Here is a 13,121-nt window from a genome sequence, read left to right on the forward strand (position 1 = left end):
AAAGTTTTCAGGAAAACATCCCACTCGTCCCTGGGTGGGCTTGAACCACCAACCTTTCGGTTAACAGCCGAACGCGCTAACCGATTGCGCCACAGAGACAACCACATGTGACTGTTTTCAGAGAAGCAGTGATTATTATGACTTTAAACCTTCAGCATTCCAGAGGGCTTAGTGACCATAGCAGAAGAATTGACAGTTGTATCTCAACTGTTTATACATTATTTCATGATGGTGAGAACTTGTACTCCTAAATTGTCTTTACGAATCTTGAAGAAGAGATTTGGGAAAAAAAAGTCAGGAATTAATGTGTTTTATCATTTGTGAAGAAAATACCACGAAAAGCAGAGTGGCGCCGCGGAAGCGTGCTGGGCCCATAACCCAGAGGTCGATGGATCGAAACCATCCTCTGCTAGATGTCGTTTTTCACATAGGGTTAATAACTTCTGTCATTGATGATATTGCATAAAAACAGCATTCTCCCCTCGGACAAAAGCTGTATAGAAAGCAGAGTGGCGCAGCGGAAGCGTGCTTTGCCCGGAGGTCGATGGATCGAAACCATCCTCTGCTAGATGTCATTTTTACATAGGGTTAATAACTTCTGTCATTGATGATATTGCATGAAAACAGCATTCTCCCCTCGGACAAACAGCTGTACAGAAAGCTGAGTGGTGCAGCGGAAGCGTGCTGTGCCCATAACCCACAGGTCGATGGATCGAAACCATTCTCTGCTAGATGTCATTTTTACATAGGGTTAATAACTTCTGTCATTGATGATATTGCATTAAAACAGCATTCTTCCCTCGGACAAACAGCTAAATGAAAAGCAGAGTGGCGCAGCGGAAGCGTGCTGGGCTCGTAACCCAGAGGTCGATGGATCGAAACCATCCTCTGCTAATTTTCTTTTCATTATGTCACTTTTCTGTTTAAGCACAACTGGCGTTGCATAAGATTAATTAGTACGTAGGGTTAACAACTTGTGTCATTTATGATATTGTATGAAAACGGCATTCTCCCCTTGCCAGCCACTATTTTGGTAACGGCTGCCCGAATTATTAACAACATGTAGTATTGTAGACGTGGCCTAAGTTAAAAAACAAAAAATTAATAATAATAATCTAAGCATTCCAAAATTGGCACTATGCCAAGAAGTTTTTCCTGTGTTTTTTCATGGAAGGATTGGCATGCTTTGTCTGGAAAATAACTTTCCACAAGTGGAATAAGAAGATTTAGCTTAATGTTGGAAAGCTTTAAAGATTTTGCATTTTTGTCTTTCAATGTAATCACTAGCTCATTGGTGTTGCAAAGACAGGAATGAAAGTTTTCAGGAAAACATCCCACTCGTCCCTGGGTGGGCTTGAACCACCAACCTTTCGGTTAACAGCCAAACGCGCTAACCGATTGCGCCACAGAGACAACCACATGTGACTGTTTTCAGAGAAGCAGTGAGGATTATGACTTTAAACCTTCAGCATTCCAGAGGGCTTAGTGACCATAGCAGAAGAATTGACAGTTGTATCTCAACTGTTTATACATTATTTCATGATGGTGAGAACTTGTACTCCTAAATTGTCTTTACGAATCTTGAAGAAGAGATTTGGGAAAAAAAAGTCAGGAATTAATGTGTTTTATCATTTGTGAAGAAAGTACCACGAAAAGCAGAGTGGCGCAGCGGAAGCGTGCTGGGCCCATAACCCAGAGGTCGATGGATCGAAACCATCCTCTGCTAGATGTCGTTTTCACATAGGGTTACTAACTTCTGTCATTGATGATATTGCATAAAAACAGCATTTTCCCCTCGGACAAAAGCTGTATAGAAAGCAGAGTGGCGCAGCGGAAGCGTGCTGGGCCCGGAGGTCGATGGATCGAAACCATCCTCTGCTAGATGTCATATTTACATAGGGTTAATAACTTCTGTCATTGATGATATTGCATGAAAACAGCATTCTCCCCTCGGACAAACAGGTGTACAGAAAGCTGAGTGGTGCAGCGGAAGCGTGCTGTGCTCATAACCCAGAGGTCGATGGATCGAAACCATTCTCTGCTAGATGTCATTTTTACATAGGGTTAATAACTTCTGTCATTGATGATATTGCATTAAAACAGCATTCTTCCCTCGGACAAACAGCTATATGAAAAGCAGAGTGGCGCAGCGGAAGCGTGCTGGGCCCATAACCCAGAGGTCGATGGATCGAAACCATCCTCTGCTAATTTTCTTTTCATTATGTCACTTTTCTGTTTAAGCACAACTGGCGTTGCATAAGATTAATTGGTACGTAGGGTTAACAACTTGTGTCATTTATGATATTGTATGAAAACGGCATTCTCCCCTTGCCAGCCACTATTTTGGTAACGGCTGCCCGAATTATTAACAACATGTAGTATTGTAGACGTGGCCTAAGTTAAAAAACAAAAAATTAATAATAATAATCTAAGCATTCCAAAATTGGCACTATGCCAAGAAGTTTTTCCTGTGTTTTTCCATGGAAGGATTGGCATGCTTTGTCTGGAAAATAACTTTCCACAAGTGGAATAAGAAGATTTAGGCTAGGTTTCCACTTGGTTTTTTTTTGCTAAAAACGCCCATAAAAACGCCAATAGCGCCACCTGGCGTTTTTTTAGTGAAAAACGGCTGCAGCCAGATGTTAGCTGTTCTTCAATAGGAAATCGCAAAATGCCATTTCCACTTGGCCTTTTTCTGTTTGGCGTTTTTTCAGTCCTCTTTGGCGTTTGTCTGCTTTTTTGGGCTCTGTGGCAGTTTTTCAAAATCGCAGCATGTTGACACTCTGGCGTTTTTTGCAAGGAAATCTTGGCGTTTTTCTCCAATAGAAGTCTATGGGAGAGAAAAAACGCCATGAAAAAGCCATGTGGGTTTATTGCCTTGGCGTTTTTTATGACGTTTTTTCCACAGTTACAATGCAGAGGATGGACCCAGTATCTGTGTGTCCTACGAGAAATAGGCTGAAAACAAACAGTTTCACACAAAACAAAGTCCTGGACTGGTTCATATTGAATTTTACACCATTTGGAACAAACATGCCATTACAAACAAACATACCCGACGCATCAACTGGATCCTGCGTGCCAAAAGCAACAGCAAACAATTTGCACCATCATTTGGGGCCAATCTTCCCAGAGGAGCAGACATTCGGAATAAAGCATGCCTTACAAACCACAGAAAAGAGACAAAAGGGTCTACCAAGTAAATGACATCAGGAGGGGGCAGATACTTGCCATTTATCCTAATCCCTTTTAGCTGGGTGAAACTTCTAACTTGTAAAGGCTGGAAAAACTGCCTAAGGTCAAAAAAAGCAATTTCCACAGAAAGGCTAAAACGCCAGAAAAAACGCCAAAACGCAGGTAAATGCAGTGGCAGTTTTCTTGGCGTTTTTCCTGGCGTTTTTCATCAAGAAAAAAATGCAGGACAAAAACCCAAGTGGAAACCTAGCCTTAGCTTAATGTTGGAAAGCTTTAAGGATTTTGCATTTCTGTCTTTCAATGTAATCATTAGCTCATTGGTGTTGCAAAGACAGGAATGAAAGTTTTCAGGAAAACATCCCACTCGTCCCTGGGTGGGCTTGAACCACCAACCTTTCGGTTAACAGCCGAACGCGCTAACCGATTGCGCCACAGAGACAACCACATGTGACTGTTTTCAGAGAAGCAGTGAGGATTATGACTTTAAACCTTCAGCATTCCAGAGGGCTTAGTGACCATAGCAGAAGAATTGACAGTTGTATCTCAACTGTTTATACATTATTTCATGATGGTGAGAACTTGTACTCCTAAATTGTCTTTACGAATCTTGAAGAAGAGATTTGGGAAAAAAAAGTCAGATATTCATGGTTTTTTATCATTTGGGAAGAAAGTGGCAAAAAGTTGGCACTTTCGAAGCTTGAAGAAGAGATTTGGAGAAAAAAAAGTCAGGAATTAATGTGTTTTTATCATTTGTGAAGAAAGTGCCACGAAAAGCAGAGTGGCGCAGCGGAAGCGTGCTGGGCCCATAACCCAGAGGTCGATGGATCGAAACCATCCTCTGCTAGATGTCGTTTTTACATAGGGTTAATAACTTCTGTCATTGATGATATTGCATTAAAACAACATTCTCCCCTCGGACAAAACGCTATATGAGAAGCAGAGTGGCGCAGCGGAAGCGTGCTGGGCCCATAACCCAGAGGTCGATGGATCGAAACCATTCTCTGCTAATTTTGTTTTCATTATATCACTTTTCTGTTTAAGCACAACTGGCGTTGCATAAGATTATTTGGCACGTAGGGTTAACAACTTGTGTCATTTATGATATTTTATGAAAACGGCATTCTCCCCTTGCCAGCCACTATTTTGGTAACGGCTGCCCGAATTATTAACAACATGTAGTATTGTAGACGTGGCCTAAGTTAAAAAACAAAAAATTAATAATAATAATCTAAGCATTCCAAAATTGGCACTATGCCAAGAAGTTTTTCCTGTGTTTTTTCATGGAAGGATTGGCATGCTTTGTCTGGAAAATAACTTTCCACAAGTGGAATAAGAAGATTTAGCTTAATGTTGGAAAGCTTTAAAGATTTTGCATTTTTGTCTTTCAATGTAATCACTAGCTCATTGGTGTTGCAAAGACAGGAATGAAAGTTTTCAGGAAAACATCCCACTCATCCCTGGGTGGGCTTGAACCACCAACCTTTCGGTTAACAGCCGAACGCGCTAACCGATTGCGCCACAGAGACAACCACATGTGACTGTTTTCAGAGAAGCAGTGAGGATTATGACTTTAAACCTTCAGCATTCCAGAGGGCTTAGTGACCATAGCAGAAGAATTGACAGTTGTATCTCAACTGTTTATACATTATTTCATGATGGTGAGAACTTGTACTCCTAAATTGTCTTTACGAATCTTGAAGAAGAGATTTGGGAAAAAAAAGTCAGGAATTAATGTGTTTTATCATTTGTGAAGAAAGTACCACGAAAAGCAGAGTGGCGCAGCGGAAGCGTGCTGGGCCCATAACCCAGAGGTCGATGGATCGAAACCATCCTCTGCTAGATGTCGTTTTCACATAGGGTTACTAACTTCAGTCATTGATGATATTGCATAAAAACAGCATTTTCCCCTCGGACAAAAGCTGTATAGAAAGCAGAGTGGCGCAGCGGAAGCGTGCTGGGCCCGGAGGTCGATGGATCGAAACCATCCTCTGCTAGATGTCATATTTACATAGGGTTAATAACTTCTGTCATTGATGATATTGCATGAAAACAGCATTCTCCCCTCGGACAAACAGCTGTACAGAAAGCTGAGTGGTGCAGCGGAAGCGTGCTGTGCTCATAACCCAGAGGTCGATGGATCGAAACCATTCTCTGCTAGATGTCATTTTTACATAGGGTTAATAACTTCTGTCATTGATGATATTGCATTAAAACAGCATTCTTCCCTCGGACAAACAGCTATATGAAAAGCAGAGTGGCGCAGCGGAAGCGTGCTGGGCCCATAACCCAGAGGTCGATGGATCGAAACCATCCTCTGCTAATTTTCTTTTCATTATGTCACTTTTCTGTTTAAGCACAACTGGCGTTGCATAAGATTAATTGGTACGTAGGGTTAACAACTTGTGTCATTTATGATATTGTATGAAAACGGCATTCTCCCCTTGCCAGCCACTATTTTGGTAACGGCTGCCCGAATTATTAACAACATGTAGTATTGTAGACGTGGCCTAAGTTAAAAAACAAAAAATTAATAATAATAATCTAAGCATTCCAAAATTGGCACTATGCCAAGAAGTTTTTCCTGTGTTTTTCCATGGAAGGATTGGCATGCTTTGTCTGGAAAATAACTTTCCACAAGTGGAATAAGAAGATTTAGGCTAGGTTTCCACTTGGTTTTTTTTTGCTAAAAACGCCCATAAAAACGCCAATAGCGCCACCTGGCGTTTTTTTAGTGAAAAACGGCTGCAGCCAGATGTTAGCTGTTCTTCAATAGGAAATCGCAAAATGCCATTTCCACTTGGCCTTTTTCTGTTTGGCGTTTTTTCAGTCCTCTTTGGCGTTTGTCTGCTTTTTTGGGCTCTGTGGCAGTTTTTCAAAATCGCAGCATGTTGACACTCTGGCGTTTTTTGCAAGGAAATCTTGGCGTTTTTCTCCAATAGAAGTCTATGGGAGAGAAAAAAACGCCATGAAAAAGCCATGTGGGTTTATTGCCTTGGCGTTTTTTATGACGTTTTTTCCACAGTTACAATGCAGAGGATGGACCCAGTATCTGTGTGTCCTACGAGAAATAGGCTGAAAACAAACAGTTTCACACAAAACAAAGTCCTGGACTGGTTCATATTGAATTTTACACCATTTGGAACAAACATGCCATTACAAACAAACATACCCGACGCATCAACTGGATCCTGCGTGCCAAAAGCAACAGCAAACAATTTGCACCATCATTTGGGGCCAATCTTCCCAGAGGAGCAGACATTCGGAATAAAGCATGCCTTACAAACCACAGAAAAGAGACAAAAGGGTCTACCAAGTAAATGACATCAGGAGGGGGCAGATACTTGCCATTTATCCTAATCCCTTTTAGCTGGGTGAAACTTCTAACTTGTAAAGGCTGGAAAAACTGCCTAAGGTCAAAAAAAGCAATTTCCACAGAAAGGCTAAAACGCCAGAAAAAACGCCAAAACGCAGGTAAATGCAGTGGCAGTTTTCTTGGCGTTTTTCCTGGCGTTTTTCATCAAGAAAAAAATGCAGGACAAAAACCCAAGTGGAAACCTAGCCTTAGCTTAATGTTGGAAAGCTTTAAGGATTTTGCATTTCTGTCTTTCAATGTAATCATTAGCTCATTGGTGTTGCAAAGACAGGAATGAAAGTTTTCAGGAAAACATCCCACTCGTCCCTGGGTGGGCTTGAACCACCAACCTTTCGGTTAACAGCCGAACGCGCTAACCGATTGCGCCACAGAGACAACCACATGTGACTGTTTTCAGAGAAGCAGTGAGGATTATGACTTTAAACCTTCAGCATTCCAGAGGGCTTAGTGACCATAGCAGAAGAATTGACAGTTGTATCTCAACTGTTTATACATTATTTCATGATGGTGAGAACTTGTACTCCTAAATTGTCTTTACGAATCTTGAAGAAGAGATTTGGGAAAAAAAAGTCAGATATTCATGGTTTTTTATCATTTGGGAAGAAAGTGGCAAAAAGTTGGCACTTTCGAAGCTTGAAGAAGAGATTTGGAGAAAAAAAAGTCAGGAATTAATGTGTTTTTATCATTTGTGAAGAAAGTGCCACGAAAAGCAGAGTGGCGCAGCGGAAGCGTGCTGGGCCCATAACCCAGAGGTCGATGGATCGAAACCATCCTCTGCTAGATGTCATTTTTACATAGGGTTAATAACTTCTGTCATTGATGATATTGCATTAAAACAACATTCTCCCCTCGGACAAAACGCTATATGAGAAGCAGAGTGGCGCAGCGGAAGCGTGCTGGGCCCATAACCCAGAGGTCGATGGATCGAAACCATTCTCTGCTAATTTTGTTTTCATTATATCACTTTTCTGTTTCAGCACAACTGGCGTTGCATAAGATTATTTGGCACGTAGGGTTAACAACTTGTGTCATTTATGATATTTTATGAAAACGGCATTCTCCCCTTGCCAGCCACTATTTTGGTAACGGCTGCCCGAATTATTAACAACATGTAGTATTGTAGACGTGGCCTAAGTTAAAAAACAAAAAATTAATAATAATAATCTAAGCATTCCAAAATTGGCACTATGCCAAGAAGTTTTTCCTGTGTTTTTTCCTGTGTTTTTTCATGGAAGGATTGGCATGCTTTGTCTGGAAAATAACTTTCCACAAGTGGAATAAGAAGATTTAGCTTAATGTTGGAAAGCTTTAAAGATTTTGCATTTTTGTCTTTCAATGTAATCACTAGCTCATTGGTGTTGCAAAGACAGGAATGAAAGTTTTCAGGAAAACATACCACTCATCCCTGGGTGGGTTTGAACCACCAACCTTTCGGTTAACAGCCGAACGCGCTAACCGATTGCGCCACAGAGACAACCACATGTGACTGTTTTCAGAGAAGCAGTGAGGATTATGACTTTAAACCTTCAGCATTCCAGAGGGCTTAGTGACCATAGCAGAAGAATTGACAGTTGTATCTCAACTGTTTATACATTATTTCATGATGGTGAGAACTTGTACTCCTAAATTGTCTTTACGAATCTTGAAGAAGAGATTTGGGAAAAAAAAGTCAGGAATTAATGTGTTTTATCATTTGTGAAGAAAGTTCCACGAAAAGCAGAGTGGCGCAGCGGAAGCGTGCTGGGCCCATAACCCAGAGGTCGAAGGATCGAAACCATCCTCTGCTAGATGTCGTTTTCACATAGGGTTAATAACTTCTGTCATTGATGATATTGCATAAAAACAGCATTCTCCCCTCGGACAAACAGCTGTATAGAAAGCAGAGTGGCGCAGCGGAAGCGTGCTGGGCCCGGAGGTCGATGGATCGAAACCATCCTCTGCTAGATGTCATTTTTACATAGGGTTAATAACTTCTGTCATTGATGATATTGCATGAAAACAGCATTCTCCCCTCGGACAAACAGCTGTACAGAAAGCAGAGTGGCGCAGCGGCAGCGTGCTGGGCCCATGACCCAGATGTCGATGGATCGAAACCATCCTCTGCTAGATGTCATTTTTACATAGGGTTAATAACTTCTGTCATTGATGATATTGCATGAAAACAGCATTCCCCCCTCGGACAAACAGCTGTACAGAAAGCTGAGTGGTGCAGCGGAAGCGTGCTGTGCCCATAACCCAGAGGTCGATGGATCGAAACCATTCTCTGCTAGATGTCATTTTTACATAGGGTTAATAACTTCTGTCATTGATGATATTGCATTAAAACAGCATTCTTCCCTCGGACAAACAGCTATATGAAAAGCAGAGTGGCACAGCGGAAGCGTGCTGGGCCCATAACCCAGAGGTCGATGGATCGAAACCATCCTCTGCTTATTTTCTTTTCATTATGTCACTTTTCTGTTTAAGCACAACTGGCGTTGCATAAGATTAATTGGTACGTAGGGTTAACAACTTGTGTCATTTATGATATTGTATGAAAACGGCATTCTCCCCTTGCCAGCCACTATTTTGGTAACGGCTGCCCGAATTATTAACAACATGTAGTATTGTAGACGTGGCCTAAGTTAAAAAACAAAAAATTAATAATAATAATCTAAGCATTCCAAAATTGGCACTATGCCAAGAAGTTTTTCCTGTGTTTTTCCATGGAAGGATTGGCATGCTTTGTCTGGAAAATAACTTTCCACAAGTGGAATAAGAAGATTTAGGCTAGGTTTCCACTTGGTTTTTTTTTGCTAAAAACGCCCATAAAAACGCCAATAGCGCCACCTGGCGTTTTTTTAGTGAAAAACGGCTGCAGCCAGATGTTAGCTGTTCTTCAATAGGAAATCGCAAAATGCCATTTCCACTTGGCCTTTTTCTGTTTGGCGTTTTTTCAGTCCTCTTTGGCGTTTGTCTGCTTTTTTGGGCTCTGTGGCAGTTTTTCAAAATCGCAGCATGTTGACACTCTGGCGTTTTTTGCAAGGAAATCTTGGCGTTTTTCTCCAATAGAAGTCTATGGGAGAGAAAAAACGCCATGAAAAAGCCATGTGGGTTTATTGCCTTGGCGTTTTTTATGACGTTTTTTCCACAGTTACAATGCGGAGGATGGACCCAGTATCTGTGTGTCCTACGAGAAATAGGCTGAAAACAAACAGTTTCACACAAAACAAAGTCCTGGACTGGTTCATATTGAATTTTACACCATTTGGAACAAACATGCCATTACAAACAAACATACCCGACGCATCAACTGGATCCTGCGTGCCAAAAGCAACAGCAAACAATTTGCACCATCATTTGGGGCCAATCTTCCCAGAGGAGCAGACATTCGGAATAAAGCATGCCTTACAAACCACAGAAAAGAGACAAAAGGGTCTACCAAGTAAATGACATCAGGAGGGGGCAGATACTTGCCATTTATCCTAATCCCTTTTAGCTGGGTGAAACTTCTAACTTGTAAAGGCTGGAAAAACTGCCTAAGGTCAAAAAAAGCAATTTCCACAGAAAGGCTAAAACGCCAGAAAAAACGCCAAAACGCAGGTAAATGCAGTGGCAGTTTTCTTGGCGTTTTTCCTGGCGTTTTTCATCAAGAAAAAAACGCAGGACAAAAACCCAAGTGGAAACCTAGCCTTAGCTTAATGTTGGAAAGCTTTAAGGATTTTGCATTTCTGTCTTTCAATGTAATCATTAGCTCATTGGTGTTGCAAAGACAGGAATGAAAGTTTTCAGGAAAACATCTAACTCGTCCCTGGGTGGGCTTGAACCACCAACCTTTCGGTTAACAGCCGAACGCGCTAACCGATTGCGCCACAGAGACAACCACATGTGACTGTTTTCAGAGAAGCAGTGAGGATTATGACTTTAAACCTTCAGCATTCCAGAGGGCTTAGTGACCATAGCAGAAGAATTGACAGTTGTATCTCAACTGTTTATACATTATTTCATGATGGTGAGAACTTGTACTCCTAAATTGTCTTTACGAATCTTGAAGAAGAGATTTGGGAAAAAAAAGTCAGATATTCATGGTTTTTTATCATTTGGGAAGAAAGTGGCAAAAAGTTGGCACTTTCGAAGCTTGAAGAAGAGATTTGGAGAAAAAAAAGTCAGGAATTAATGTGTTTTTATCATTTGTGAAGAAAGTGCCACGAAAAGCAGAGTGGCGCAGCGGAAGCGTGCTGGGCCCATAACCCAGAGGTCGATGGATCGAAACCATCCTCTGCTAGATGTCGTTTTTACATAGGGTTAATAACTTCTGTCATTGATGATATTGCATTAAAACAACATTCTCCCCTCGGACAAAACACTATATGAGAAGCAGAGTGGCGCAGCGGAAGCGTGCTGGGCCCATAACCCAGAGGTCGATGGATCGAAACCATCCTCTGCTAATTTTGTTTTCATTATATCACTTTTCTGTTTAAGCACAACTGGCGTTGCATAAGATTATTTGGCACGTAGGGTTAACAACTTGTGTCATTTATGATATTTTATGAAAACGGCATTCTCCCCTTGCCAGCCACTATTTTGGTAACGGCTGCCCGAATTATTAACAACATGTAGTATTGTAGACGTGGCCTAAGTTAAAAAACAAAAAATTAATAATAATAATCTAAGCATTCCAAAATTGGCACTATGCCAAGAAGTTTTTCCCTGTGTTTTTTTCATGGAAGGATTGGCATGCTTTGTCTGGAAAATAACTTTCCACAAGTGGAATAAGAAGATTTAGCTTAATGTTGGAAAGCTTTAAAGATTTTGCATTTTTGTCTTTCAATGTAATCACTAGCTCATTGGTGTTGCAAAGACAGGAATGAAAGTTTTCAGGAAAACATCCCACTCGTCCCTGGGTGGGCTTGAACCACCAACCTTTCGGTTAACAGCCGAACGCGCTAACCGATTGCGCCACAGAGACAACCACATGTGACTGTTTTCAGAGAAGCAGTGAGGATTATGACTTTAAACCTTCAGCATTCCAGAGGGCTTAGTGACCATAGCAGAAGAATTGACAGTTGTATCTCAACTGTTTATACATTATTTCATGATGGTGAGAACTTGTACTCCTAAATTGTCTTTACGAATCTTGAAGAAGAGATTTGGGAAAAAAAAGTCAGGAATTAATGTGTTTTATCATTTGTGAAGAACGTACCACGAAAAGCAGAGTGGCGCAGCGGAAGCGTGCTGGGCCCATAACCCAGAGGTCGATGGATCGAAACCATCCTCTGCTAGATGTCGTTTTCACATAGGGTTAATAACTTCTGTCATTGATGATATTGCATAAAAACAGCATTCTCCCCTCGGACAAACAGCTGTATAGAAAGCAGAGTGGCGCAGCGGAAGCCTGCTAGGCCCGGAGGTCGATGGATCGAAACCATCCTCTGCTAGATGTCATTTTTACATAGGGTTAATAACTTCTGTCATTGATGATATTGCATGAAAACAGCATTCTCCCCTCGGACAAACAGCTGTACAGAAAGCAGAGTGGCGCAGCGGAAGCGTGCTGGGCCCATGACCCAGATGTCGATGGATCGAAACCATCCTCTGCTAGATGTCATTTTTACATAGGGTTAATAACTTCTGTCATTGATGATATTGCATTAAAACAGCATTCTTCCCTCGGACAAACAGCTATAGGAAAAGCAGAGTGGCGCAGCGGAAGCGTGCTGGGCCCATAACCCAGAGGTCGATGGATCGAAACCATCCTCTGCTAATTTTCTTTTCATTATGTCACTTTTCTGTTTAAGCACAACTGGCGTTGCATAAGATTAATTGGTACGTAGGGTTAACAACTTGTGTCATTTATGATATTGTATGAAAACGGCATTCTCCCCTTGCCAGCCACTATTTTGGTAACGGCTGCCCGAATTATTAACAACATGTAGTATTGTAGACGTGGCCTAAGTTAAAAAACAAAAAATTAATAATAATAATCTAAGCATTCCAAAATTGGCACTATGCCAAGAAGTTTTTCCTGTGTTTTTCCATGGAAGGATTGGCATGCTTTGTCTGGAAAATAACTTTCCACAAGTGGAATAAGAAGATTTAGGCTAGGTTTCCACTTGGTTTTTTTTTGCTAAAAACGCCCATAAAAACGCCAATAGCGCCACCTGGCGTTTTTTTAGTGAAAAACGGCTGCAGCCAGATGTTAGCTGTTCTTCAATAGGAAATCGCAAAATGCCATTTCCACTTGGCCTTTTTCTGTTTGGCGTTTTTTCAGTCCTCTTTGGCGTTTGTCTGCTTTTTTGGGCTCTGTGGCAGTTTTTCAAAATCGCAGCATGTTGACACTCTGGCGTTTTTTGCAAGGAAATCTTGGCGTTTTTCTCCAATAGAAGTCTATGGGAGAGAAAAAACCGCCATGAAAAAGCCATGTGGGTTTATTGCCTTGGCGTTTTTTATGACGTTTTTTCCACAGTTACAATGCAGAGGATGGACCCAGTATCTGTGTGTCCTACGAGAAATAGGCTGAAAACAAACAGTTTCACACAAAACAAAGTCCTGGACTGGTTCATATTGAATTTTA

General features: G+C 41.3%; 6 non-coding genes across 6 annotated transcripts; 1 reads left to right on the forward strand and 5 right to left on the reverse strand.

The window, feature by feature from the left end:
* Nucleotides 1-25: 25 nt before the first annotated feature.
* On the reverse strand, nucleotides 26-99 carry TRNAN-GUU (transfer RNA asparagine (anticodon GUU)). The gene has a single exon. It is a non-coding gene; the product is annotated as a tRNA-Asn (tRNA).
* A 723-nt stretch (nucleotides 100-822) lies between these two features.
* On the forward strand, nucleotides 823-894 carry TRNAT-CGU (transfer RNA threonine (anticodon CGU)). Its single transcript has one exon. It is a non-coding gene; the product is annotated as a tRNA-Thr (tRNA).
* Nucleotides 895-3,560: 2,666 nt separating this feature from the next.
* On the reverse strand, nucleotides 3,561-3,634 carry TRNAN-GUU (transfer RNA asparagine (anticodon GUU)). The gene has a single exon. It is a non-coding gene; the product is annotated as a tRNA-Asn (tRNA).
* Nucleotides 3,635-6,869: 3,235 nt separating this feature from the next.
* Nucleotides 6,870-6,943, reverse strand: TRNAN-GUU (transfer RNA asparagine (anticodon GUU)). Its single transcript has one exon. It is a non-coding gene; the product is annotated as a tRNA-Asn (tRNA).
* A 3,410-nt stretch (nucleotides 6,944-10,353) lies between these two features.
* On the reverse strand, nucleotides 10,354-10,427 carry TRNAN-GUU (transfer RNA asparagine (anticodon GUU)). The gene has a single exon. It is a non-coding gene; the product is annotated as a tRNA-Asn (tRNA).
* A 1,015-nt stretch (nucleotides 10,428-11,442) lies between these two features.
* Nucleotides 11,443-11,516, reverse strand: TRNAN-GUU (transfer RNA asparagine (anticodon GUU)). The gene has a single exon. It is a non-coding gene; the product is annotated as a tRNA-Asn (tRNA).
* Between the last annotated feature and the right edge of the window lie 1,605 nt (nucleotides 11,517-13,121).

This window comes from Spea bombifrons, chromosome 3 (genome assembly GCF_027358695.1).
Source record: "Spea bombifrons isolate aSpeBom1 chromosome 3, aSpeBom1.2.pri, whole genome shotgun sequence".
Taxonomy (NCBI): domain Eukaryota; kingdom Metazoa; phylum Chordata; class Amphibia; order Anura; family Pelobatidae; genus Spea; species Spea bombifrons.